This window comes from Rhinoderma darwinii, chromosome 11 (genome assembly GCF_050947455.1).
Source record: "Rhinoderma darwinii isolate aRhiDar2 chromosome 11, aRhiDar2.hap1, whole genome shotgun sequence".
Taxonomy (NCBI): Eukaryota; Metazoa; Chordata; class Amphibia; order Anura; family Rhinodermatidae; genus Rhinoderma; species Rhinoderma darwinii.
The window spans coordinates 55,176,743-55,200,315 of NC_134697.1; the positions used below are offsets into that span (position 1 = coordinate 55,176,743).

A 23,573-nucleotide genomic window follows, 5' to 3' on the forward strand; every position below is an offset into this window, starting at 1 on the left:
GCCCAGGTCGATAAGGGTGTGGCCGTGCGCTGGGGGTGGGTGGGTGCATTAGGGCAGGGTAATTTGATGTGGTGGAATCCTCGCCACTGCTCGATAGCTGTGAAGCAGTGGTGAGGATTGTTGGGGGGGTGTGGCGCTATCTATCATGGAAATAATGGGCGAGTGGAGGCGTGGCACCCTATCCACTGGTACCCTCCGCAGCAGTGGTACGATTCCCCTGGCAAAAAAATCCTGCCCGTCTTCGTCGGCCGCTCGACGCAGGTATTCCAGGACGTGAGAATCAACCTGGGCCCCAGCGGCTGCCTGCTGACTGCATCGGCATCTTGCTGGTGGTCGCGGGGGGGGGGGGGTTTCTGGCGGAGAGAGTTCGGCAGGGGCCGACTCTACTGGGACCGGGTCCTGGCAGAGACTCGGGCTGGTCACTCTCCTCCTCTGTGTCATTCAAATTGTCCGTCGTTCTGTAATTGAAAAACATAATGAGCAACCAATAGACATCATTGGCCAAAAATGCTTTATGGTGACCATGACATCTGCAAACAAACATTTACGCATGCAATAGAACATTTACTTACGATCACATCTCCATGATATCCTTCAGGAACATGAGCTGCTTACTGTACATATAGGGCCGTTTTTGGGAAGCCCCATCCCCACTGTGGCCTCTGTCGCCCATCTCACGACGGAATTGGTCCCTGCAGCTCCGCCAGCGTGTTTTTATATCCTGGACTGTAGGATGAACAACAAAAACAAGGTCACACATTGTGGTAACGCACAAACAAATCGGCCCTCAAATACATAAGGGGCCCTACACAGCAAAGTACATTCTACACGGTGATGCGGCAGCAACACAAAACGAAAGTAGGGCATTTTGCAAAAGACCAAGACAGGGACACACTACTTCAATAGGGCTGACATTGCATCGTTTAGAAAGACATGTACTCACCCATTCTAGTGCGGTCGCGGGTCCTGCCTCTCTCCCATTCTGTGCTAAACAGCGCCTGGGCTATATGCTCCCATGCGTCCTCCTTGGCTGAGCGGTCATGGTAGGACTCCGCACGGGTGTCCCATATTTCGGACCTCTCCTGCACCAGGCAGATAAGCCTCTCGACATCCATCCCACGCGGCATGCCTGCACTTGTCTGGGTGGAGTTTTCACTGTGGCCAACTCGCAGAGGAAACTCAAGCACTTCCTGGTTTGTGCTTGTTTGGACCAGTTTTATAAAGTCATTTGCATGGACATAACAAGTGATGCGTGAAAAACGCGCATCCAACGCAGGTGCTTCCGTGTGGCATGCGTGTTTTTCACGCACCCATTGACTTCAATGGGTGCGTGATGCGCGAACAACTCACGAATATAGGACATGTCGTGAGTTTTACGCAACGCACTCGCACTGCGCTAAATTCACGCACTGCACTGCCCCATAGACTAATACAGGTGCGTACGACACACGTGAAAAGCACGCGCGTATATCACGCTCGTGTAAATGAGGCCACAGTCACACAGTTTATTTGCTAGTTTGACACTTTATTATTTACTATGAGTTGAATTTTCCAAAACTGATGTGTGTAAGTAACTTAGAATTAGATTTGATTTGTTAACGGCAACTTCCATGATTAAAAAAACATGTAAAGAATATGCTCAACTTTGAACACTATATATGATCTATATAAAAAAATTATAACTTTGTAGATACTTTGCTTTACATACCTTGTACTGATCCTGACTTAATGACTTAAAGAATAAGTCACATTCCAGAGCTATATTCATAGTTCTGCTGATTGCTATGGAACCAGCCTGCAGTTTGTTGACAGACACTCTCCTAACAGCTTAGCTAACTCCTATAATGCAATTCTGTGCTGCACTACATTCTTGTTTTTTTCTACATCAGATTGCTGTAGAGTTGCCTGCAAGAGTTCAGCTCTAAATCCAGCGGAATTGTGAATGTAGCTCTGGGCTTTAAAACATACTGTAACTCAAAATCAGTACCAGATACTGTAAGTAAAATCACTTTTGATGGAAAGAATAGTCTAGCATGCAGCACTATTCTTGCTGCCGAAACTACAGAAACCTTGACAAACCCAGATGAACCCCATTAAAAGTCAATAGGGCCTGTCGGTTGCCGTCTGGATCCGTCGTACAACAGATATGGCACAGCATCATAGTTTCTGTTTTAAACAGACCACATAATGTCAGTGTGAGCATAGCCTTAGAATTCACAATGTGCCAAAACAAAGTTTGGTCCTGCTATTATGATTAAAAGGCAACTGCAGGTCAGTGGGGTAGATCTAAGAGGCAGAGGGAGAAATGGGGGTGTCTGTGATTGTCATCAAGAGTCCACCCAAAACTGGTGGCGGTCCTGTGTTAAAAGTATACCAATGTTTTAACGCACTTTTTAAACCATAGTGTTCTCTCATTGCTGTTTTCAGGAAAAGCCTGATATGAATCCTGCATTAAAACAGTACATTTCCAGGTCTCCTTAAAAAAACAAGTGGTTCCACTTTAAAATATTGACCCTTGAAGTGTCAGAAGCAGACTTATGATATAAGATTAGCCAATTCCTTCTGGGGAGTACACTTGGCCACCATCCAATCAAATTGCAGGATTGTTTTGCTCAGTAAGCTGGCAGTCGTTTGCCTTTGAATTCTAGAATTCAACCATCCAAGCAACAGCAAAGACACAGAGGTCTTTCTTGTGGGGCGTAAACTGGCAAATGTGTGTGAGTTCATTGCCAGTTCCCTGATAAATTATCAGGGACTCCAGTGTATTCGAAGGCAGGACTGGAGCCAACCTTGTACTTAGAAAAGTTTGATAATGAAAAACAACTTAAATGGCCACTAACTTTTCAAACAACTTAAATGCTAATCTAATAGTATACCTTATATACCTGATTTATAACAATGTTGTAATTTACTTACTGTTAAAATATAGTTGTTTTATCCATGCATATTCTGTGTAAAGTTACTGTTACTAGGTGTCTCCGTACCTGTAATCTGCTGTCCACCCCCTGTTGTCAAGCATAAAGGTCTATAGAGAGGGAAGGAAGAAGGGAGCAGTAGAGAGAGAGAAAGACCAGCTGTTCATAAATGTTTATGGAGAGGGGCAGCAGCAAAGTGAGAAATACACACACAGACGTGCTGCAGCTTTCTGGTAAGATTTATATCTCACCCCAGTTCTGGATTCTCAGTTACACTGTTCAGTACTGCTGTATAATCTCCTCCATGCTGCTGCTGTTTCTAAATATATGTGATAGAGATAGGAGAGCAGGATTGTCCCCTTCTCTGTGTGCTGTGTAGAAAAGGCATGATAGCAGTTAGCATCCACTCACTATTTCAGAGACAACTGAGAATTAGAGATAGAGCCTGCTAAAATGTTGCAGATTACAAGTCATACAATAGCCAGAAATATTGTTATTCCTGATGTACACCCATATGACAGCTTATTCTGAAAGTTATCTTAAAGTGTAGGTATGCTTTAAGCTTTTATTACAAAATCTACAACATGCAACTAGATGGATGTGAATCTTTACTTCCAATACTATCTATCCATCCATCCATCCATCCATCCATCCATCACTCACTTATAAGAGGGTAATTTCTCCTAGGTGCTAAGACAGGAGGTTCCCTATTTGTTTTGTATGTGGGAATTATGCCATGTATACAAAGACAAAAACGGTGTTCTTATGGACATCTAACTAATAGACGTTAGACCTGAGACAGGACTCCCCTGTATATACGAAGCAAATAAAATAGAGTAGGGGATCTGCTCACTGATCCATTATAATTGTCCTAGACTCACTTGTACTACGTCTCTAACAAGTCCTGTTCCCAGCTTTCTAATGAAGCTGTGGACCCCAAGATCAGCGCTCAATGAATTATTTTTAACACGGCATACACTAAGAAGCTTGAGTTAGAACCCCATTAATAAATGTCTACAAGCTTTTATATTGGAAGATGCTTATTTTGCAGATAGAGAAGTGGTGTTTACCCGTCTTAATAAAGAACCCCTGAGATAACTTTACAGCACCTCCTCTTCTAAGGGCTAGTTCACACTGAGTTTTTTGGCGCTGTTTTTGAACCGGTAACCGCGGCGGAAACAGCGCCAAAAACCGGCTGAAATTGCCTCCCGTTGATATCAATGGGAGGCAAAAACATTTTTTTCCCACGAGCGGAAGAAAAGCGCTCGCGGGGGAAAAAAAAGGGTCTTGCTCTTTCTTCCGGCGGTTTTCGCAACGTTTTTTGCCTGCGGTGCTCAATGGCCACGGTCAAAAAAGGCAGCGAAAAACGCCGCAAAATACACTGCAAAGAAAGTGCAGGCAGGTCAAAATCTGCCTCAATATTCCTGAAGGAATTTTGAGGCAGATTTTTCTGCCTGCAAAAAACTCAGTGTGAACAAAAGCAGTCATTTTAAACAAAAAGTTAAATTTGACAAAATATAATTCTGCCATTACTCTGGAACCTCAACATATTTTTATGCACCGAGACTATATCCATCATGAGGGTTTACACTTTCTTAGGAATTGATCCCAGACAAAAATAAATAAATAAATCAATAAAGCTTCCCCAAAAAGCTGCATCCTCTTCTTATGAAATCTAAGGCTTCGTTCACTTCTGCGTTGGAGGCTCCATTAGGGGCCTCCACCGCAGATCACCGGAGACAATAGTGCAGCATGCTGCGCTATTGTCTCCAGTAAAATCACAAACACCCTAACCAGAAGCCAATGGTGTCTGTTGAGCAACGGAACTGTTGCTTCCGTTATTTCCTTGTTCTGCTCCTCTATAAGAACATGATGGTGTGAACATAGCCTAATTTCTCTATTAAATAAAAATAAATTAATAAAAATAAATGTATGTAGTACAGCACTAGAGCGAATAGACACTGTGTTCACGTGACGATTACATGTCATTCAGGCTAAATTGTGAACATACGGCCACATATACATTATATGGCCAAAAGTATGTGGACACCCATTTTAAAATTGTGTACAGGTGTATCAGCCACACTTATGACAAAGAGATGAGTACAAGCAAGCACACAGCCATATAATCTCCGTAGAATACCATTGGTAGTAATGTGAGTCCTACTGTGAGTTAGTGACTTCAAACGTGGCACACCTTTGTCACAAGTCAGTTAGTGAAATTGAATACGCACAAAGAACGGACATGTCGTGAGTTTTACGCAGCGGACACACGCTGTGTGAAAATCACGGACTGTCTGAACGGACCCATTGACTCACCGTGCGACGCGCGTGAAAATCAGGTGCGTTGCGCGGATGTATTTTACGTTCGTCTAAATAAGTCCTTACAGTGTGATTGTGCAGTGAAAGAAGCTGGGCGGGAACAATGAGAAGTGTATGACGCTGATTGCTCACTGATTGGTCAGCCTCATACACTTCTCTGTACAACGCCCAGTTGGTAAAAAGTAAAAACACGCCCAGTTGGTAAAAAGTAAAAACACGCCCAGTTGTCTATTAAGAAACTAATTAGAATAAATCTAAAATTGTGCGGAACTTGGTCAAAAATTATCGTTTTTAAAAATAAAAACCACTGTTGTTATCTGCATTACAGCGCCAATCAGATTATGTAGGAGATAGGAAATTTATAATCTGGTGACAGATTAAGTGACATCAGCACAAGAACTGTGCTTCAAGAGCCTCAAGAAGTGGGTTTCCGTGGCTGAGCAGCTGCACTCAAGCCTAAAATCAACATGCACAATGCCAAGCGTCAGTTGTAGTAGTGTAAAGCACGCCATCAGCGGACTCTGGAGCAGTGGAAATGTGCTCTCAAGAGTGATGAATCATGTTTCACTCTCTGTTTGATGGCCGAATCTGGCTTTGTCGGATGTCAGAAGAATGCTACCCACTGGAATGCATTGTGCCTAGTGTAAAATTTGGTGGCGGAAGAATAATGGTCTGGGGCTGTCTTTTAGGGTTTGGGGTAGGCACCTTATTTCTATTGAATGGTAATGTTAAGGGTATGTGCACACGATAACTGCAATTACGTCTGAAATTACGGAGCTGTTTTCAGGAGAAAACAGCTCCTGAATTTCAGACGTAATTGCTCGTACTCGCGTTTTGCGAGTCGTCCATTACGGACGTAATTTGGAGCTGTTCTTCATTGAAGTCAATGAAAAACGGCTCAAATTACGTCCCAAGAAGTGTCCTGCACTTCTTTGACGAGGCTGTTATTTTACGCGCCGTCTTTTGACAGCGACACGTAAAATTACAGGTCGTTGGCACAGTACATCGGCAAACCATTGAAATGAATGGGCAGATGTTTGCCGACGTATTGGAGCCGGGTTTTCAGACGTAATTCGAGGCGTAAAACGCCTCCATTACGCCTGAAAATAGGTCGTGTGAACCCAGCCTAATGCTACAGCATACAAAGATACTTTAGACAATGATATGCTGCCAAATTTGTTGAAACAGTTTGGGGAAGGCCTTTTTCTGTTCTAGTATGACTGTGCCCCTGTACACAAAGCAAGGTCCATAAAGTTAGTGCCTGACTTCACAAATGCTCTTTTGACTAAATGGGTACAAATTCCCACAGACACACTTACACTCCAAACTCTTGAGGAAAGCCTTCCCAGCAGAGAGGTGGTTGTTATAGCCATGTAAGATAGGGGTGGTTGCGGTGTGATGTAGAGTTCCAGGAGAAATGCTATGGAAAAAGATGAAACGCAGCAGAAAGTTAACGTAACCACTTTAACTTTTGCTTTCAGCTTAACAATATGAAAAGTTGTTGTTTTTTTTGCTGTTGCTGATGGTGCATTCAGCCACAAATATTATCTACATTCTTCGCGGTGTAGGAGGTACAGCATGTAGTTACAACTATATATAGGTGGAGTGGGCTGGCAAGATAGCTGGCTTGTTGTTCTGTGTTACTGGCAGAGTTAGGGCCAAGGGCCTACTGGGCCACTAGAAGGTGGATGTGTCTTCGTAGTTCAGGCCTATCGCCCCTTTTGAAGATGGTGGTGACTGGCTGATAATTATGAAGGCCCCTATAGACATATTTTATGAGAACTGATTCTTTACTGAGTCTTTTTCTTATTGCTGGACACTGAAGGTTCACTATTCACTATGACTGCCGTGAACGTTTCCTCTACGTTCCTCTCCTAACCACCTTCTAGCTCTCTTCACAGTGTGGGCTACCTCCCCAACCACTGCTTGCTCTCCGGGACCCTGCTGCAGCTCAAGTCCAAGCAAACATACAGCCTAGTCCAGTTTTACAAATCCTTGTATGACGCCTCAGTTCCAGCTCTTTCACCAGACTCTAGTACGATCCACCGCAGCAATAGAAAGGGCAAGATGCTCACTCCCTCAAAATCCACCAGACCCCCTCTCTTATGTCCACAGTACACAACTCTCTACAAACACTGAACACTATTTGGCGGGCTCACTGCTGTTTTATACACACTACGCTACCCCCAGGTGTGATCACGTACGTATGAGCATGCGCTATCACCCTGTTACAGAGCTTAGCAAATGCTGCCTAAGATGGCATCTGGGCCGTACATCGTCCCACCAATGTTTAATTAACAAAAAGCCAGTATCTGCTTCACCTTAATTTATATCATTGCCACAGCAATTGCAAACACCGTATTCCTTCTCAGACAGACACCCGTCTTTTCCATGTAGCTTGTCCATTCCCATATTGCCAGGTCTTGGCCAGTGAATTCATGACACAAGTGCCACCTGCAGTGGGGGGAATACAACGCAGTTACCACTCCAAAACAGAATACAGTCATAGCATTTAAAGACATAGTACCAAATTAATACAATACAAAAGCCCCTTTCTCTTTGGAGTACGAATCCCACATCTTACAGCTGCAAAAGGGGCCGTAACTCCATATTGTCGCCTATGCATTTGAAGTGATATCGGGGTGATGCCTAGGTGTCCACATACTGTTGGCCAGATAATGTATATTGGTAAGGTGAATGATTTTAATAAAAAAGCAACTTTATGCATTTAGTTAAAAAAAAACATGTGTTGCACATACAATCTCTTTAAACCAGCCTTAAATAGACAGTTCATAAATTTTGTATTTTATAATACTGCAGATAATAAAAAAAGCTTTTCTCTGTCACTTTAAATATATCTCAAAAACATATCTTCCAGCAGTGCCACTGATGTAAATGCAGGTAATGTGAGCTTCCCTTATGCAAAAAAACATACGTACTGTCCTTTTGTACCCAAAACGCTCAGCTGCTTTTAATATAGTTGTTCCGGAAGAGAAGTGGTTTCCAGCTAGAACATGTTAGAAGCGGAGGAGGTATTTTCAGCACCCTTAACCCTTTGCTGATCTTTGCTAGTCTGTTATGTACTGCTCACATAGCTATAAAAAAAAAAAAACACGTTTTTTTCATATTGCATGTTTACCTCTATTTCATATGGTATGAAGCATAAAACATGTAGGCGACATAGACTAATGCTTTCAGAATGTATGAAAACTGTATACACCACGGGTGTGAGCTGATCCTTGTGTAAAGCCGATGGGTTTACACTCCATGATCCTGCAAAGGCCCGACAGAGAATTTTCCCTATAGAATACAAACAATTCCTGCATAAGATTGAAACGTCGATCACAGGCTGACATTGAAAAGCATTCATTCCTATGCTGACAACTGAAAAATAAATACTATTTCTAAGCAGCAATCTCTGTAGTAGGCCTATTTGTAAAATATCAGAGCCAGGACTAGGGATAAGCAGGGATAGGTGACGACACCACCTCGCAGCAAGCAGGATGGGCGCAATTTATGGGCGCAATTTATGGGCGCCACTCCGGTCAGCAAGATTTTATTCTGCCTGCCTGCATCCTTGTCCCATCCCCTGTAACTGTCAATCTGCCATAGGCATTGCTAGAGCTGGGAACGTGGCGCTGGGTGCAGGCATCGGCTCCGCAGAGGAAGGGACCGTCTCCATACTCAGAAGCAGGGCTGGCCGTGCGACCTGTGCCATAAAGGCTACATTGGGTGCTGTATTTTCTTTGAAGTTGCAGGCATATGGAGGAGCAGTGGAGACCTCATGCACCTCTATGGGAGCCCTATTACAGCTCTGTACAAAATGGAGCTGTAATGCGGCCGTGCGTATGAGCCGTGGGCAACATTTATGAAATATCAAAGGCCAATATTATCTCTACTATGACATAACAATCAGAATAAATTGTGTCTTGAAGGTTCGGAGAACCCAGTCCTTAAATCCCATTAGAATACTGGAAAACCTTACCAAAGCTTTTTATGAGAAAAGTCTTCCTGCTTTACTATTATGGAATCTGATCCCATAAAGCTTCCTAGATTATAAGCTCATATGGGCAGGGTACTCTATCCTACTGTATTGATTTTATATTGAGAATTCGCTGTGGAGAAGAATATTGGCTATTTACGACGCCTATCACATTGGAAAATCTTAGCAGCTTATCTCCCTATTAAAATAAACATGCACGTTCAGCCGAATGGGCATGTGTATGATGACGTTGGGGAAAATAGCGGTCTTCATATGTGTATGTAGTTGTACTTGTATGGCCAGCTTTATGCCAATGCTGTTGGTGCATAGGTACTCCAGGGATGGCAGAGCTGTCAGTGTAAGATCACATGGCTAAATATACCAGAAATGATTGATTATAGTACTTTTTAGAAGTAGAAGTTTAGAATATGCGCTATCCATCCAGGATGCAACTAATTCTGCCTGTCACATAGCAAGTTTCTCATTTAGGCCTAATGCACACGCCCGTAGTGATTTCGCGGTCCGCAAAACTACAGATCCCAAAATTCTGATATACCTTTGTTTGTTTAACCTAGGTTTACTGGATTTAACAGTTTTGATTGGATATGTATGAAATCCACAAATCTTATACTGGGATAAATGCGACCTCTTCTTATAGACTTTGGTTACGCAACAGCATCGAGAGCAGCTGTCGCTGCAGAGTCACAGTTATGCAACCAGATTTTGACCTTTTTTTTAATCCTATGTCTCTGTTCTTGAAATTTGGATGAAAATATTCCCTTTTAATAAAGCCATGTTATGTTATCCAGGTCACTGTTGGCAGCCGATGTTTTAGTTCAACATGGCGAATATAGATATATGACTATTTCATGATTAATGCCACTGCAAGAACAAGACAAATCAGGTTTTCTAAGCTGTGTTCACAGCACAGGCTGACGTTTGTAGGCAGTGACCCTATTAAAGCATTACACAAAGCTTAAAAAAAATGTGTTTTTCTCTGTGAAACGTTCCATGCTGCAACGTAATGTGCAGCATGTGATCAATCAGCATTATATAATAAGTGCGGCGAGGTCCATATCTGTAAAGAATGTACTGTCAGCAGATATCAGATGAAGTCCCTGAATGAATACATTCTTACTGTGGGTGAAAACGGTACTGATCTTCTACTTACATAATAAATAAGACGTTTGCAATGACTGCCGTTTACATATCTTTAAATCATATTGATCACCTGTATCCGTCACATTCTTTGGCAGAGAGTCATCATTTTCTACCTGCAAAAGTGATGGGGCTTCTTTATAAATAGACGGACTTGTGGTTATGACTATGTGATGTTAGTTTCTAGGTGGAGATTGGGTTGGGTGTGGCCTGTTTTGTCCCAAAAATTTGTGTGGCAATGTCGGTAATTATGATAACGAATTCATTTTGACATATCCACTATGGAAATTAGAAAATGAAAAATGTTTTACCAAAAGTTTTGCTCACCTCATAACCACTATGCTTGATTGCGTTTTTCCAATGCGTTTTTGAGAAGCTTGACCGATGCCAAATATGTATGAAAAATCCCAAAGCTGTAGGTGCTCGTAGATCCTCCTAAGCTGATCCTGTGTCGACTGCAGGTTATTGGAACAAAAATGGTGTGTAGAAAAGGCAGATCCAGCACTCGAATATTTAAAATTTCCAATTTTTATGTAGGTCATTTTAAAAACAGGGATAAAACAAAAATCCTGGGACCACGCTTACGCGTTTCAGACCACTAGGGTCCTTAATCATAGCTTACACTATAATTAAGCTATGATTAAGGACCCTAGTGGTCTGAAACGCGTAAGCGTGGTCCCGGGATTTTTGTTTTATCCCTGTTTTTAAAATGACCTAAATAAAAATTGGAAATTTTAAATATTCGAGTGCTGGATCTGCCTTTTCTACACACCATTTTTGTATGGAAATTAGAGCTGGAATTTCCTATAGGAGACCTGTAGGCTTTACTGCTGGTAGGGCTCACTGCATTGTGGAAAGGAGTGATCAGTCATAGACCACTGCTGGACACATTATGGCAGTATTATATGGGCATTGGATGGCAGTATTATTTTGGCACAGTGTTACTTGGGCACAGTCATTTCAAGTTAATGTTTTTTCAGAAGTCAATTAAATTTACCCTAAAACTGGGATTGTTGTGTGTCCTACCCTTGGGGACTACAGTGATTCCTAGGACAAAGGGTCCCAGGCCTGCATGTGTGATCACGTTATTCATATCAACCAATTCCATCTTCCATTTAGGCTTCGATCACACACAGTTTTGATGCAGTTATTGGCTCTGTTTTTTTGAGCCAAAGCCAGAAGTGGATCCAAATGGAAGGGAAGGCGTAAATAAAACACTGATGCTTTTTATTTCTTTTGTGCCCAGCGCTGTGTTTTGCTAAAAAAAAACTGCCACAAAAACTGCATCAAAACTGTGTGTGTGATTCTGGCCAAATGCAGTTTAGAAAACAAAAGTAAAAGTCACCGGTTTATATGGAAAACTCCTCCAATCTCACACTATATGTCTGTCTAAATTCTCTATGACTTCATTGCGTTATTGGAAGATTACAATGTGTAAAGGGAACACATTTATGGTTATGTATTCCCTAATATAAGGCCAAATTACACAATAAAAAAAACAATAAAAAAATATTTCTAGTTAATGGGTTTGTTGGTATGATATAAACAATAGTTTGGTTGGTAGAGTAAATTGTTACCATTTGTATGATTTGGCCATAATCTGTTGTACGAAATTGACAGCATAAATTCCATCAATTGGAAAAACTCTCACGGGTTCTCACTTTTCAGGAACAGTTTGCATGTGGCAGAGGATAAAAAAGTAGTTAACCCTAGTGGGCTCACACCGCAAATGAGGTGCACTGAATGTTTTCTGAATTGCTGGGACCACCCTGGCGCTGCTTAGGTTTTTCCATAATTGGGAAAATCTGACAGTGCCTCCATGATAACTGCTTGTTGACTGGTATTAGATATACATTGTGATGTGGATAAAGAATTACTAGAGGATATATTGATATAATCACTTTTTTGATATGCTGTGTAGATGGAAACCTTCAAGTGTGAATGAATTTTCGGTATTCTCCACATTACATACACAGTTTGAACATGGCATTGTTCCAAAGCAATTGAGAACTGAAATTAATCCATTTTGTTATGATACAAAAGTATGCAGAATTGCATCAGAGTGTTTGTCACAGATCCAGCTGGCCGGAGTTCTGGAATTGAAATAATTCCTCTTGATGCTTTATTTAGCAACCGGTAAAGACTAACGATAACCCTAAAATACAAATCACCTTACACCTTGCCGTGTATTGGAAAGGTGGGATTACAGTCCCTAGAATCCATGAGTTCATCTGTGTTTTAGTTACAACTTTTTTTCAAGAATGTTGGAAGACAACCGATATGACAGCCAATACAGATCTCATAGTCACATCATCCACTTTTAACAGATTTGCCATATAGTCTGCAGGAGGTGGAAATGTGCATTAGATATGGGCGCCAAGGAGAGGGTAAAGGTGGCATGGTACATGCTTTTCATAACTCCCACTTTCCAGATACTTTCCAAAAACCTGATAAATTTTGTCAAACACATTTGCTGAGCAACCAAGGGCAAAATATTGTTCTCGACCTTCACATTTTTATGAAAAAAAGCTCATAGTTTCTTTTTCTTTTTGGTGATGCACAGTTCATATAAATACAGTAAATGTCTGGAATTGCTACGAATTTGGCATTCAACAAATATAGTCCCATTGCTGGATTAGCAGGAAATTACTTAAAGTCTACCACTATAGAAATAGGTTTTTCTTAGGGCTGACTCAGACGAGCGTATTTGTAGATAAAACAACGGCCGTCACACGGACTTGTACTTCAATGGGGCCGTTTACATGATCGTTGTTTATAACGGAGCATGTGAAGGGTCCGTGAAAAATTAGGACATAGCCTTATACTTTTCCCCCTTGTAGTCTGATCTCCTTTCAGCACCAACTATAACACCTTGTTTACACAGTGCAGTTTTTTTTGCAGTTTTTGTCAGTCAAAACGAAAAAAGAGGAAGCATATATGTTAACGATCATAATGATTAGCTAAAAAACAAAAACAAAACACCACTCCAACTGTAGTGTGAAAACAAGCCCCATGACATACACAGTAGAGTGTCTTCAGTTTATTGCTAGTAGAGGGTATTATACAATTAGAGTCAGTGTTGTGTCAGTAGTGGGTCAGCATCGCATCAGTGATACAGTAGCACAGGCAACCAGGGTCGGCCTTAGGGGCGTGCGACCTGTGTAATTCTCCCGACACTCCGGTGATGTTACTGTGGGAGTAAGTGACCGCACAGCATGACCTTGCAAGATCACACTGTGCTGTGAGTACAGCTGGACATGAATAGAGAGAAGTGTATGACGCTGATTGGTCAGCGTCATACACTTTTCTTTACTACGCCCACTTGGTCAAAAGTAAAAAAAAATGCCCAGAACAAATTTGCATAAATCTTAAAATCTTCAGAAATTTTTAAAAAATAAAGAGTTTAAAAAAAAAAAAGTACTTATCTACAGCAAAGCGGCTATTACATTAGGTAGGAGATAGGGCAGTTATAAACTGATGATCTACAGGGGGCACTGTGGCACTACCTACAGGGGACACTGTGGTACTACCTACACTGTGGCACTACCCTACAAGGGGGCTGTGTGATACTACCTACAGTGTGTGGCATTATCTACACAGGGCAGTGTGTGGCATTATCTACAGAGGGCAGTGTGTGGCATCTATAGAGGGCAGTGTGTGGTATTATCTACAGGGGGCAGTGTGTGGCGTTATCTACAGGGGGCAGTGTGTGGCGTTATCTACAGGGGGCAGTGTGTGGCGTTATCTACAGGGGGCAGTGTGTGGCATTATCTACAGGGGGCAGTGTGTGGCATTATCTACAGAGGGCAGTGTGTGGCATTATCTACAGAGGGCAGTGTGTGGCATTATCTACAGAGGGCAGTGTGTGGCATTATCTACAGGGGGCAGTGTGTGGCATTATCTACAGGGGGCAGTGTGTGGCATTATCTACAGAGGGCAGTGTGTGGCATTATCTACAGAGGGCAGTGTGTGGCATTATCTACAGAGGGCAGTGTGTGGCATTATCTATAGAGGGCAGTGTGTGGCATTATCTACAGAGGGCAGTGTGTGTCATTATCTACAGAGGGAAGTGTGTGGCATTAAAGTCATCCGTTTTTAAAAGGACAAGGAAAAAACAGATGCAAAACGACCGAGAAAAATGGACCAAAAGGCCTTTTTTATCGGCTGACACTCGGACCCTGTAGTGTGAATAGAGCATAAGGAAATCTTTTATCTGAGTATTTATGATAATCTGTCCACTCATCAGTCCTGAGCATGTTGTATTATCAGCATTTTAAAATACACTAATATTAGAACAGTATTTCATGTGATATTTCACAGTACAGTCCATTAACCGTCCATATACAGCCCTTCTTCAAACAGTCATATGAAAGCTTTGGTAGGGAGCAGCAGACAAATATCCGCACTCTCTAAAGTATACCCACATTTACACTAGATCCAGTGATACTAACGAAAATCAATCCAACAAGTGTATAGGGTCTTATTTTGTACTGTACTTATAAAAATATATGAAACGTGTCACTGGTCCACACACATCCTATTACACAAATGATGTCACACACGGATGGCACGTTTACTCAGCATGACTCAGGATTGCAGACCTCATCCTGATGAACGTTTTCAGAGGACGAGATTGCGAAATGAAATTAAAAGGGTTTTGTGAAGCTGGACTTTTATACTATGTCAATCAGACATGTCATGGACACATAGCAGCACATATTCAGCAGAATGGACCCTCAGTAATCTTGAGAGTGGCTGCATGTGCATGATATATACAGTACCAACCAGCAAAGAAAAAAATAGACATGAAAACATTGATTTTTACAGTGATCTATTGCAAAAATATTGAAAATGAACAGGAGGTTCAGAGTACACATTTTGTTCAAACTGTATAAGCCAACTTTCCACATCCCGGCGAACTCTTTTAAGTGGATCCCTACTGTAAGGCCGGGTTCCCACGTAGCGTAAACGCAGCGGAATTTCCGCAACGGAATTCTGTGCGGAAATCCCACAGCATTTACATTAGCAGCAAAGTGGATGAGATTTAGAAAATCTTATGCCCACGCTGTGGACAAAACCCGCAGCGTAAACGTTAATAAAGTGACCTGCAGTGGGAGATTAAATCTGCACCATGTCAACTTATTCTGCATTTTCATTGATTTTCTGTTGCTGGTTTTCTCCACTGAATTCAATGGGGATGCAAAACCCGCAACAGAAAGCCAAGTGTTGCATTGGATTTCGCAGTGATTCCATCGCAAAAATCGCAACTCATGAAAAAGAAAGAACATACTTACCCAGAGCTCTCTCCTTCTTCTTCCTGAAGTCCAGCCTCCTGGGATGACGTTGCATCCCATGTGACCGCTGCAGCCAATCACAGGCTGCAGCGTCACATGGCCTGCAACATCATCCCAGGAGGCCAGACTGCAGGAAGAAGGAGAGAGTTCTGGGTAAGTATAATTTTTGTTTTTCCTGAGTTCAGTGTAAGTATGGACATTCTTTTATTCCACCAGCGCTGCATTCCAGGTCGGATATGCTGTGTGATTTTTACGCAGCCTATCCGACCCATGGGAACCCGGCCTGATAGGTACAGTATCGCATGGCAAGTGGCAACCAATGATGCCACAAGATCCCACCTAGGGGGGAGCATCCCAGCACCATCTCCCATGGCTTTAGTAAATAACATGAATGATTTGTGCCTATTATTATGTCACCTATTGACTTGTAATGTGTCGATACTATTTCATCAGTGACACATTGTAATGCAATTAATATTCATACTTTAGGATGTGTTCTTGTGCCAGTCTAGCTTTACATTTATGACAGCTATATTATGCTCTACTTTTAGGTTATTATTGTAGTAAGCCGTTCCTCATGCTTTGTTTTTGTGGTCACAGTTGTTTTTCACCCCTATCATACAGAAAGCAATGTCCAAACTATGCTGGGATAAAGTCTGAAGAACAAGATTTTCAGGTAGTTCTATTTGTGTTTTGCTTTTGATCTCTGATTTGAAATAGATGTGTGTTTATATGTACACAGTGTTTGGGCATGTACTTGACATTAACACCTGGGTACAGTTGGCATTGGTTTGGGTTCAAACCAACTTGCTATCTCCCTGTAGTAGACATGCTCTTAATGTGGTTGGCTAGCTTTTTTTTTTCATAAGGCCTCATGGACACGACCGTATTTTTGGGGATAAATTGTGGACCCGTTCTTTTCTATGGTCCCATGCACACGACCGTGATTTACATAGGAGTTGGGGCCACAAAGCCAGGTAGAAAAAACTCAGGACAAGTCATTTTAGGGTCCGGATATGCAGATTCACCAATACTGGTGAATTGTTGTGGATCTTTGAGTTTAGATGACACACGGATGCACAACAAGGGTTTTTTTTGCGGTCCGAAGTACCCCAACGGACCCTGGGTTTTGCGGACTGCGAAACCAATACGGTCGTGTGCATGAGGCCTTAATGGTCACAGAAAAGAAAAAACATACTTTTTTTTCATCTCAATTTATTGGTTTTCTATTTCCATCTACAGAGTATCACATCTTTGTTCTTTATATTGCAATATGTAATCACAATTCATAATTAAAAGGTGAAAAGCGTATACATTGTACGTTTTCTAATACTTACTTTGTGTATCCATCTCAAGGTCTCTGCTTGCAGTCTGCTTTACATCTAGATGAATATCTGTCCTGGTCAGGTGATGATCACAAAGAGAGATCTCTGATAATTACATTGTACAAGCCATACATCCAAGACATTTCACTGGAAGAATAAAAAAGAAGAAAATCAGAGAAGGAAGGTGCTCATCTTTTGTTGGTAGTTGTTTAAAGACTACTTAATGTGCATTTATGAGTTGGTCTGTAGCCATAGGTATCGCCCTAAGAAGCGGCACAATCAAATGCGCCGAAATATGTTTTTAATACAATTGTAGCACTAGTTCTACCATATACAGTACAAGGTTGTCTTTAACAATATAGGTCTGAATGGGATGAAACCCCTTCTTCAAGTAGATATATATATATATATATATATATATATATATATATATATATATATATGAATGACATATAACAATAAAGAAAGACAACCTTGTATAGAGTATGGTTGCGCTAGTGCCTGGTGATTTTCCAAACTTTTTTGAAAACATGATACATCCAAGAGAGATTTTCATAACCAGGAGGTAAACACTGAAGGTTTCCATTTAATGAGTGCAAGCAGAGATCTTAAAAGTTCAGAAGAATTGAAACACAAATTAATTTACAAAATTCTAACATGAGCCTTAACTGGAATAAGCCTTTAGGCCACATGCACACGTTGCGTTTTTTTGTGTGCGGATTTGCCACGCGGATTATCCAACATAATACGGTACCAGAAAGATAAATGTGATTTCAAGTAATCTCATCTACACATTGCAGAATTTTTCTGCACGGAGATTGACCTGTGGTGCAGGATTTTAGAATCTGCAGTATGTCAATTTATCTTGCGTTTCTGTCTCAGAATTATATCTGACAACTTTATTTTAAAAAGACACACCAAAATCCACAGCAGATCATCCACACCTGTTTCCGCATCAAAACACATTAGGTATGGATTTTACCTGCGTTTATCTGTAGGCTCTGATGCGGATCCTCCGCATCAAATTCCGCAACATGTGCAAGTAGCCCCAAAGTCAGTATTGATCTGAAATAAAGGTTGTGGTTGGTTCACCCTTCCCTGACTACTGGTAAGGGTATGTTCACACGCTGAGTCAAAAACGTCTGAAAATACGGAGTTGTTTTCAAGGGAAAACAGCCCCTGATTTTCAGACATTTTTTGAGCAACTCGCGTTTTTCACAGCATTTTTTACGGCCGTTTTTGGAGCTGTTTTCAATAAAGAAAAACGACTCAAAAAACGTCCCAAGAAGTGACCTGCACTTCTTTTTTGCGCGGACGTTTTTCAAAACGGGCGTGAAAAAAAACGGCGCGTCGGAACAGAACGCCGTTTTTCCCATTGAAATCAATAGCCAGATGTTTGGAGGCGTTCTGCTTCCGATTTTTGGGTCAGTTTTTCGGGCGTTTACGTCCCGAAAAACGCCCGAAAATAGGCAGTGTGAACATTCCTTAACTCAAAAGCAGTACATTGTGTAAGGAAAAAAAAGTATTCCCAAAGTATTCCTTTTAAATAATATTGGACATATGTTTCTGCATTTATAAGCACAACAGAGTAAAGCACAATTTTTGGATAAAACATTTACTGTATTCTATTTTTTTTTTCAAGTCATTATATGGTTTGTATTATAATTTATACCCCCATTTAACAATAAATGTTCTTTTTTTTTCTTTCAGCATTACACGCTGGTTGTTCTTCGGAAAGTTTGACCAGGTATGTGTGAACTGATGTGTTTGAACAAAGATCTTTGGTTGTGCAGATCAGCAGAATACGTTGGCACCGTATGATTACAAACATAATAAAAGAACTGTAATAAAATGTCAAACACCAGAATTGAATAGCTTACAAAGTGTAGTGACTAATATCAGGAAGACATGATGCAGAAATGGAAATGATTTGCTTTAATTTTTTTGTCTCCCCCACTTGCCATTTTTAAAAAAGTTTTTGTAATTTAAAAATTTGCATATATAAAATAATACTGCCATATGATGCTGAAATAATACCTTTATAGAGTATCCAAATTATACTACCATATAGTGTCCTCATAGCACTGCCAATGCCCAAAAAAATCTACTAATATTACCGCCATATAATGTCTACATAATACCGCCATATAGGTCAGTGCGGAGCAAGAGACAGAGAGGACTGTGTGGCTGTGATTTAACAGCTACAAGGTTATCTCTATTGTTGGACACACAATTAGGTGGAAACGAGTGCCCTTCAGACAGCTGGAACTGGTAAACATTATTTCGCTTTACACTCAGGTTGCTCTTGGGGTCCCATTTTTGAGGGCTCGCATGAAAATAGGGCCCCTTAGTATTTGCCCAGTATGACACCTCTTAAAACTGACACTTCAATTTCTGTACGATCTGTTTGTCTTGCAAAACTCGTGGCATTTCTTTCCCTTAAATGATAAAAGGTCTAAATTCCACAGTCAATAATTAGAAAAAATGCGACATAACAAAAGCAACATAAATCAGATTATAATTAAGAGCAATGATTCACAGGCAAAGTTTGGCTGAGACTTTAGATTGCAACATTCAAATTTGCACTTTTGTCTTCCTGGAATATGAATGGACACTCTGAAAAGGATAGTGTTGTATGTCGCCTTTCATTGGGATGTACCTACTCACTCCTGGATAATATTGCATGTGTGATACCAAAAAAAGTGCATATGCAATGTTGAATGTGAGCCATGTGATGCTGCTCGTGTCTGCTATGTGATCTTACGATAGACTTACATGTGTAAAACCATCTGCTGTCATCTGTCAGTGCTTAGGTCAAGCCTCATTCAGCAATGTTTGTACAAATGTTGTGGATTGAATTGCTTGGATCACGTCTTTGCTTGGAGAATGGAAAAGATCCAACAGCAGTCTTAAGGCTGACGAGGAATGCCAAAAGGAACTCTAAAACCCCAGCTGTTCCAAGAGGAATTCTATACTTAGGCAGGCCGGATTAACAACATAGTGTTAGCATGTGGTTGCTATAGGATACAGTAGAAAGAGGTCTTACAATGCGTTAATAATGAAACTTTGTAACGTGGTAAATCATTTTCTCAGTTATAGTGTTAATAAAATTACGATTTTGACTAAGTCTCCTTATTATGGATCTAAGGGAATATAATTTTGGCAAACTCTTCCAAATCTTATACTATCATTGCTAAAAAAAAATCCCCCTCTTCCAATAAGTAAAAAAATCTGTTTGTGATTGGTTCGGGTAAATGTCCTGAGGCAGTAGGAAGTAAAAAGGAGCTTGTTGCTAAGACACCTGGGGCATCTACACTTGGTCCGGTGTGTCTCCTTCCAGCCATCTCCCCTATCTCTTTATAGAGGGCGGAATATCTTGCCCCGTACTCTGTGCCCTCTTCCTAGGGTGCTCCCCATGTTACTCATCTTGTTCTTCGCAGTGAGTTCAATGTGTATCTTCATTGTCTTATCATCCGGAGCTGGTCAGTATCCTCCACGGTATTCTATTATATTCTATTCTTTCTCTCTTTTCTACAGGTGGAGCTTTTTTTGATCTCACCTTCACTAGTTGACTGAAGAATTTCCACTTCATCTGTCTACATCTCCTGATGGATCCACTCCTCTCTGGCTTACATCTCCCATCATCCTCAAGATTTTTCAACTTTAATTACTACTGTGACGTGGATTCTCAGAACAATCAGGCCTTTCCTCATTTTTGTGACATGGGGCTCTACCTCTATGAAAACTCCTTGTATTGTCTAACTTTCTCTACACCATTGTATATCGTCCAGTTTGTCATGGTTTCTTTTTTTACTCCTATCAACATATTAAATACCTCCAACTAAATGACAGTAAGGGTATGTGCACACACACTAATTACGTCCGTAATTGACGGACGTATTTCGGCCGCAAGTACCGGACCGAACACAGTGCAGGGAGCCGGGCTCCTAGCATCATACTTATGTACGACGCTAGGAGTCCCTGCCTCTCCGTGGAACTACTGTCCCGTACTGAAAACATGATTACAGTACGGGACAGTTGTCCTGCAGAGAGGCAGGGACTCCTAGCATCGTATATAAGCATCGTGGATTTTATGCCCATAAAAACCACGGGTAAATCTGTCCATGTGCGTTGCTTTATGCATCAGTGTGCTTTGTGAGTGGCATGTGTTTTTCACGCACTCGCAGGCACTTCTATTTTTTTGTCAATGTAATTGGTGCGTAAAACACGGACAGCACACTTTGTTTAGATTCAACTCATCCGCTATGATCAGTTTTGTACAAAAAATAACAACTTTCAAATGGGTCCGTTAGGGTTGTTTTTTTTTACTATTTCGGCCATCATTTTGTTGGCACATACAAAAAATGTTATCAATATCTGTCAACAATCTATTATGTATGGGATCTAATAGACACAGATTAGCGGTGTTGCAATTTTGTAGTCAGTGTGGTTTTATTTCCCCAGGTAACTAGTGGCACCAGAGCGGTTTAACAGGAAAACATGCACTTGTTTTTTTTTTTACCAAGTTGAGCATTCATATTAGTGGAGGTTGATAAGGAGCTCATGAACATTCTCACTCTGCCCTTGATACAGATCCATTTATTCAAACACGCATACAGCTCTTGTTAGCCTTCACCAGTGCAAACTATGGAAACTATAATACAGAGTACAGATTGATGACTACCATCACAGGATAGCCTGCAGGGTGCACAAATATACAGTAGAATCAAAGATACCTGCAAATGATAAAACAAAGCTGCTATGGACAATCACTGCTATGATAAATCCACTATGACGGGATTATTAACTCAACAATGCTTCATTAAAACAGATTGTTTCAAAGAACATTCTGTAAAGCAATGGAACACTTTCTAATTACAGTGTTCAGCTAGTTGACACATATTCTTGGAATGAATGGTTCACGAATGCTTCGATCTACGGTGTTAGCTGGTAATTGCTTTTGTTCGGCTATTAGTACAGTCCTAAAAAACAGAACAAAACTGGTTATGCGGTGGAGGTTCTAATGTGATCATATGGTGATCAAGTCAATAAGATTCTGATGGCTATCTAGAAATAAATGTACAGTATGTCTGAAGCTTCCTCACAATATCTTCTACCCGGTCATAAAATACAACAGTAGGCTCTGTTCACATCTGCATTATATCAGTTTTCCTGTTCTGTCATATGAACAGAAAAGCAAAACGGGAGCGCCGGATCAATCACACGACAGACACCATTGGCGCTTTTTACTGCCATTTTTGTTTTTGGATAGAAAAGCACGGCATGTTGCTCCGTTTCGGCTGGGATTTTTAACACAATCTTTGGCCGAGGCTCCTAACGCAGCCTCCAATGCATAGGTGAACACAGCCTTAGGCCTCATTCGGATGGCAGTGTTAAGTCCATGAGATACAGACTATGTCGGCCACATAATTAACTACAATGCGAGGAGTCCCTGCCCCCCCACGCCCCGCAGGAATACGGTCCTGTACTGTATCATGTTTTTAGTACTGTACAGTATTCCCGTGGGGAGGCAGGGACTCCTAGCATATTTAACTAGGACTCTAGGAGCCCAGTTCACTGAACTGTATTTGGTCCGGGAAATGCAGCCAACGTACAGTCTGTATCTCACGGACCGAAGACTGCTGTCTGAATGAGGCCTTAGTCAGGTTTAGATATTTTTTTTTTTTTAACCAATTGGTTTTGATGAAGAAATTTGTCAATATCGTGTTCAAAACAGTTTTTCCGTCTGTCACAGTCCGTTGATGAAATTTACATTTCAAAAATTAAAGTGGTAACATAACCGCAACTTATAGAATGCCTTACATTTTAAAGTGAAGAGCATTCACGCAGAGGATTATTACCATTGTAGAGACAAAACATTAAATGCAAAAAAAATAACTGAATTGGTCTTTGGATCATGTAAAGTTTCAAACAGAAAGACTTTAGCCCTAGGTGGATCTTCTCTCCAGATTAGGAGAGGTTCCTTCCATACTACCCCCTTAAAGGGCTTGTCCCACAAAACACATGTATCCGCTATCCACAGGATAGGAGATACATGTGTTATATCTGGGTGTCAGACCTATGGGACCACCAGAGATGAGAATAGGGGACCAAAAGCCCCCTGAAGTGCTCCATGAGAATGGAGCGCATGCCTGACCAACCATCCATTCACTTCTGTGGACTTACCGGAGACAGCAGTCCCAATTGTCCAATATAAATAAATAGAGCGCTGGACAGGCATGCACTCCATTCTCATGGAGCACTTTGGGGGACTTTTGGTTCACTATTCTCCTTATCGCTGGGGGTACCAGCTGTTAGACCCCCAGCAATCACACATACATTATACAGGGTGGGCCATTTATATGGATACACCTAAATAAAATGGGAATGGTTGGTGATATTAACTTCCTGTTTTTTGGCACATTAGTATATGGGAGGGGGGGAACTTTTCAAGCTGGGTGTTGACTATGGCAGCCATTTTGAAGTTAGCCATTTTGTATCCAACTTTAGTTTTTTCAATGGGAAGAGGGTCATGTGACACATCAAACTTATCGAGAATTTCACAAGAAAAACAATG

General features: G+C 41.2%; 1 long non-coding RNA gene across 3 annotated transcripts in view; it reads left to right on the forward strand.

Annotated features, from left to right (window-relative positions):
- LOC142663170 (uncharacterized) overlaps positions 1 to 20,859 on the forward strand; it is a 59,869-nt gene extending 39,010 nt beyond the window's left edge. For all 3 annotated transcript variants that reach the window (XR_012851051.1, XR_012851053.1, XR_012851052.1), the window contains 4 exons: positions 16,296 to 16,347; positions 17,028 to 17,180; positions 18,707 to 18,743; positions 20,534 to 20,859. This is a non-coding gene — a long non-coding RNA (uncharacterized LOC142663170). The remainder of the gene's footprint in view (positions 1 to 16,295; positions 16,348 to 17,027; positions 17,181 to 18,706; positions 18,744 to 20,533) is intronic.
- Positions 20,860 to 23,573: the final 2,714 nt, after the last annotated feature.